The following is a 6151-nucleotide window of genomic DNA, read 5'->3' on the forward strand; positions in this document are numbered from 1 at the left end:
GCTCTGGGTGGAATCAATCTGTGGTTTCCACAACTTGCTCTGGCTGAATCCTGGATCAAGCTGAATCAGCCCAATTTGGCTCAGGATCCAGAATCCATTGAGAGCAGTTGCAAAGCCCTAGCAAAAACCTTCACCTAGTCTCTTATTGTCCACTTCTACCTGTCTACCTGATTGTGAACCTGTCTCTTCCAAGCAAAATCTAACTGGTAGAAAAACGAACGGACCAATCAATGCCTAGCAGGCAACTCATTATGCTGATAAGCTATAACGTAACTTAGAGAGATTTGTTATAAATTCCCTTGGCACAACACAAGAGTGTTACCAGAACATGATTTTAATGTTGTTCTTTGCACACCTTCGTAAGTGCATGCTTTGGAAGGGTATGAAGCAATATCAAGGCAATTCACTAATAGGCAATAAACCTTGCTGTTTAAGAACGTACCTATAGCCCACAGATATTTCTATCAAACTTTAAAAAGCAGGGAAATTGGGCAGCTATAGTGAATGCCCCAGGGGAGCAGTAGACCTGACTTCCTCTCTGAAATATTGTACTCAAGTGAAATCAAAGTCTGGTGTGGGTGTGGCCCCCTGGTTAGCCAAGCCCAGCAGCTGGGAGTCTGGCTTTTAGAACACTGACAGCTGGTTCTTACTGAGCATGCCCAACACTATCACTGATTTCAAGCCAAAATTTCTTAAATTAATTAAAAATCAGCCACGTATTTTTTTAACTTTTAAACTGCAGAAGATGGAGGTCAGAGTATGGGGCAAGGTCAGGATTAGGATTACAGGTACTCTTTGAACAAGGCTGATTTTTAATGAATTTCAACAGATTATGAAAACTCTGACAGAAAAAAGTCCAAAAGAACTCTGGGTTTCCTCCCCCCCCCTTTTTAGACTTTGAACTCTCTATTCTCTCTGACTGTTTTGTGTATTGCCATGAAAATTTAAAGGGTTGTTAAGCAAGCGTTTCTGAGTTCAGGACTATAAGTTTTGTAAGGGTTTGTTTTGAAATGAGCTTATGGGAAGCATCAGAATGGCATGGGGAGTATTTTCAATCCACACTGGCTATAGTATACAGCCACTCTTGTGGCTGTATAATAAGCGTACCTTATTGTTGATCTTGTTCTGGATTGTTGGGATGTCATGGCAAGGGCTTGTCTACACCTGTGTGTGTAATAGGCAGCCTACCCCATGATAGATAGATGCCGGACAAAGGCAAATGTGAATCTAAATTCTGTAATTTCTCACTCTAGATTATAAGTAGCTTCTTTTAACCACTCTCCAATGTCATCAAGAGATGTCTGCTTCAAAACTGCTGGTTTAACATGGTTATCTAGGATTCTGAAAGCTTCCTTTTGCTTCTGTGCCATATATATATATAGATTAAGTCAATTGATTTTTCTCATGAAGCACCTTTCCTTTTGTTATGGAGGACTTTGTACTCATTCCCACATTGAGAGGCCTCGGAACTTTCAACTGTCATGTCATTACACAATAGGGTTCAATACAGTTCTGCCAGTGCACTGCCGGCACTGTTTCATTTTCATCGGATACAGTTATACTGAACCCTTCCTTCGTGATTTGCCTCTTTTCAAAAGACAGGGAAATCTTTCTGGAAATATTGAATGTCAGAAGCTGCTTGTTCCACAGCCCTTGCAGTTTAGCACAACTAAGGCTGCAATCATAACCATGTCTACCCAGTGCCGGTCGCCAGGCTATTTTGCACCCTAGGCAAGGCTAACTACTTGCCCCCCCCCAGTTGCTAACTTCAATTTTCAGAAACAGATGTCTTGTAGAAAAAATGAAAAGCACAAAACTTGAAACTGCTAAATTTATTTTAGTCGCATTTTTCCAAGGGTTAAAAAAACTAATCTGTATAAAACTGTGCCCCTCAAAGGTCAGTATTGCGCCCCTCTGAGGTCTGCACCCTAGGCGACTGCCTAGTTGGCCTAATGATAGCACCAGCCCTGTGTCTACCTGGAAAGAATGACAAATGAATGAAAAAAGTCAAGTTTTAAAGAAGCATGTTGGGTTGTATTAAACTAAATCCTACTTGGAGTAGACCCATGGAAATAAATTAACCTAAATTAGTCATATCTATTTACTTCAGTGAGTCTACTCTGAGTAGGAAGTAACATTGACTACTACTAAATATATTTCTATCATATCATATAGGTATGGTGGTTTTTTAAAAAAAACTTTACAAAAAATATAGGTCTGTGGAATGAGAGTAATAGAATGCATAATAATGACCAAATAAACTTATATGGCTTTACAACTTTGTAATGCAGACACAGTGTGTAATATCACATAAATATGTTCTAAAATATCTGGCCGTGCTGACTGAATATATATTTCAAACACTAATTACGCCATCCCAATGGAAGACAAAGATGAGATTGAATTTATGGGGCTTACTCCAGTTAAGCGGGGTTAGGATTACAGCCTAAACTGGTACAGTTTAATAAGTGACAAATTTGATCATTTTTCATATCAGGACAAAACACACACACACACCATCACCAAATAGTATAACTGCACAACCATGTCCAATTTCATGGCTTGAAGTCATAGGGACATAGGAAGCAGCCTTATACTAACTCAGAATCATTGGTCCATGTAGCTCAGTATTGTCTACATTAACTGGCTGCGGCTCTCCAGGATTTCAGACAGGGAGTCTTATCCCAGCCTTATCTGGATATGCCAAGGATTGAACCTGGGACCTTCTACATACAAGGCAGATGCTCTACCACTGAGCTATGTCCTTAGCATCTCAGTTTTCCTGCTGCACAATTAATATTTAGTCACTCCAGAAAGTTTGTTCTGTAGCTATGTGCTTTAGAGATTGTGTTATAAACAATGATGTGAAGTGGTGACGTGACGAGCATTTCAGACCTATGATGGCAAAGTGAAATTGCAAGATAAAGTATGTGAACAGAGCTCCAAGAAGGAAACTTTGCCATCACCCCAATACAGCAATCACTTCCGGGAATGTAGAAGCTTTGATTTGTACCCTGCAGTCTTTCTCCCATTCACTTCAAGGGACAAAGTGCTCTAGATCTGGGTACACATGACTGTGAAGTGAGCATTGGAAACCGGTTTTTAAATTCTTTTTAGTAACACTATTTTCCCTCCCCGCTTAAGAGATGAATACACTCTAGCACTCATTCTAAGGATATGCTAGAATTCCACCCAATTCAATTTTGGTACCAAATTTTCTTTTTTTTTTTTTTTTTTTTCAATAATTTTTATTCAGATTTTCATAAAACATACAAGACGAAATCATAAAACATTCAAAGACAAAAAACAAAATCAAAAATAGTTAAACAAAAAGAAAAAAAGAAAAAAAAACAAAAATAAAAAATAAAGAGTAAAATATTGACTTCCCATTTGTCAAAGATCAAATCAGTTATAAGTCTATAATATATAACAATCCTGTCTCTTAAGTCATATTATAAAATCACTTTCCTCCAGTAGTTATCTTACTTAATCATCAAATCTCATAAACATTACTTTATTCTTTCCACAAAAAGTCAAAGAGAGGTTTCAATTCTTTAAGAAATATATCTATCAATTTTTTTTTCCAGATAAGCATATCGATTAATCCATCTCATTACTAAATATAATAATCTTATTGTCATAACCATAGTCAAAATAAACATTTCAATTAATCCATCACATCAGAATCTGTTAGGTTCAGTAATTTCAGTAGCCATTGTTCTATTATCCCTATTAGTTCCATTTTCCATCTTCCATCTTCAGTAGTCTTGTTAAGTCCAGTAATTTCAGTATCCAATCTTCCATTATCAGTATTCCATAATAATCTTGCTGTCAAAGCCATAGTCATATAGTAAGAGTCTGATGGGAATTACCTCTATCCCAAATATTTTCTTGCCATCCATTCTGAATAGGTTGCTGAAATACTGCTGTAAAATCATATCTCTGTTCTTTTTTTCAAAATACACTGGGTCATCTCTTGAAAGTTTTTCCATTGTCACATGGCTGCAGTTAATTCCATAGATTTTCTCTATATTGGGCTCCATCACATCATTCCAGTCCAGAAGATTATCCATGCCATTGATAACTTTATCTCTAGAATCTTCATTAATTTCTTCAGAGATAACATTGAGTTCCAAACAATAGATTATATTTCTAAAGTCCATAGACTCCAAATCTTGTTCCTGTTCCACGTTTGTTCCAATCTCCGGGATCTCCTCTCTCACAGGGACCCCTGTTCCAGTCTCCAGGGTCTCCTCTCTCACAGGGACCCCTGTTCCAGTCTCCAGGGTCTCCTCTCTCACAAGGACCCCTATGTCTTTAATCTCCTGTGTCTCCAAACAATAGATTTTGTTTCTAAAGTCCATAGACTCCAAATCTTTTTCCTGTTCCACGTTTGTTCCAATCTCCGGGGTCTCCTCTCTCACAGGGACCCCTTCCAGGGTCACCTCTCTCACAGGGACCCCTATATCTTTAATCTCCTGCTTCATTTTACTCAATTCAATTTTCAGCTCCTTACAACCCTGTCGCAGGTTTTGTTTCGTTATCTCAATCTCATCCATTATTTTCTGAAACATAGTTATTTCCAGATTCTCAGCCACTTTCTTAATTGCCATTTTAAAAGAAAAATATAGGAAAACCACTTCTTATTTCAGCAACAATTGGGTTAATACTCCAAACTTGGTGACATCACAGTATAAACAGAGCAGACAGCCTTATCTCTCCATGCTTAAGTAAACAAAATGCAGTTCCCAGGATCGAAACAATTAATGGCGGTCGTCAGGAAACAGATTCGTCAAAATAAAATAGACCAAAAAGAGAGTAGTCTCAGACAATATAATATTCTTCAAAATAAAAATCTGGAATAGAAATCCCTCTTCTGTGTATATCTTTAGAATGCAAATCCAGGACAGCTTTTTGCAACAAAAACAGAGATAAGCTATTAATTAGTGAGTAGCAGAGAGAAGTTATGGCTCCCCAGTGAGATGTCAAAAACCGATCAATCTGGCAAATCTCTTTTAAACAGCAACAATTTAAGTCAAGTAAAAGAAAAATATAGAAAGAAGGGTGCTTGCCTGTTAGTGCGTTCTCTCTTAGAAGATAAGATGAACGTTCGCTTTATCAGATAGAGCTTGTTGTTGAAAATCCGTCCCACCTTCGTCGGCTGGACCTCGTCCCATAAATTAATGAGATCTGGTCGTCCCAACAAAAATAGGCTTTGAGGTTAATCTCTTCGTTTCTCCCTACCCGGGAGAAGTTTAATCAGTCAAAAAAAAAAAAAAATCTGACTGAATATCTGAATAAGCTTCTTTTGAGGCAGGAGCCCGTCTCAAAAGCAGGCACAGGCTAAGTCACCCTTCCCGGAAGTCGGTACCAAATTTTCCATAATTCACTTATTCTCTAATGGTGCAGATTGGATTTTTATGTAGTGGTTTTCCGCTGCTACAAAAATGGGAATAGGTGAGAAATTCAATTCAGTTCTCATTTCAGGCCAAATCTATCAAATTTGCACTTTCCAAAACAGTAAGAGAACTAGTGTGTGTGTGTTTGGAAGGACTCTGTGTGCTGTTGCAGCTGTTGCCATTTGCCCACAACTCCGCCATATCCTTTTCTTCTGTTCCAGGTATATAAAGGGGAGGGGCTGCCTGAGGCAGTGCCTCAGCGAGTGCCTCAGTGTCGCTCACAGTGCGATGCTAAGTGTGCACTTAGCATCGCACTTGGAGTCATCTTGGGGTCTGGAATCCATCGCCCGCCAAGAAAAATCCAGCTGCAAGTGCTGGAGAGAGAAGGCAAGCCAATGAGCTGTTATGATTGAAAGCCTGCCCTTCTTTAGGGTGAATATTTGAGATTTGAATGGTTTTTGTTTGTCAATTGAGATATGAGGAAGTGTCATTGTCTACTATGTAGGGGAAAGTGGTTTCTGTACCCCCAGGGTGAGAGCCTGGTGGGCATATTTTCTGCCCCCTTGAGTGAGAGACAAGGTGGAATGTTCGGTATGAGAATTTGGTATGAATGTCGTACTTAGAATATATGTGTGTATTATTTGGCTGTATGTAGATCTGAGTGGTTGTACATGTGAGTATGCTGTTTTTAGGATGTGTGGTTGAATTATGTGAGTACTTGTAGAGTGTGATTTGAGGTAAGTGTGTGTTGG

General features: G+C 38.7%; 1 non-coding gene across 1 annotated transcript; it reads right to left on the minus strand.

Annotated features, from left to right (window-relative positions):
* Positions 1-2695: 2695 nt before the first annotated feature.
* TRNAT-UGU (transfer RNA threonine (anticodon UGU)) lies at positions 2696-2765 on the minus strand. Its single transcript has one exon. It is a non-coding gene; the product is annotated as a tRNA-Thr (tRNA).
* Between the last annotated feature and the right edge of the window lie 3386 nt (positions 2766-6151).

The sequence above is a fragment of the Rhineura floridana genome, chromosome 7, assembly GCF_030035675.1.
Source record: "Rhineura floridana isolate rRhiFlo1 chromosome 7, rRhiFlo1.hap2, whole genome shotgun sequence".
In the NCBI taxonomy this organism is placed as follows: Eukaryota; Metazoa; Chordata; class Lepidosauria; order Squamata; family Rhineuridae; genus Rhineura; species Rhineura floridana.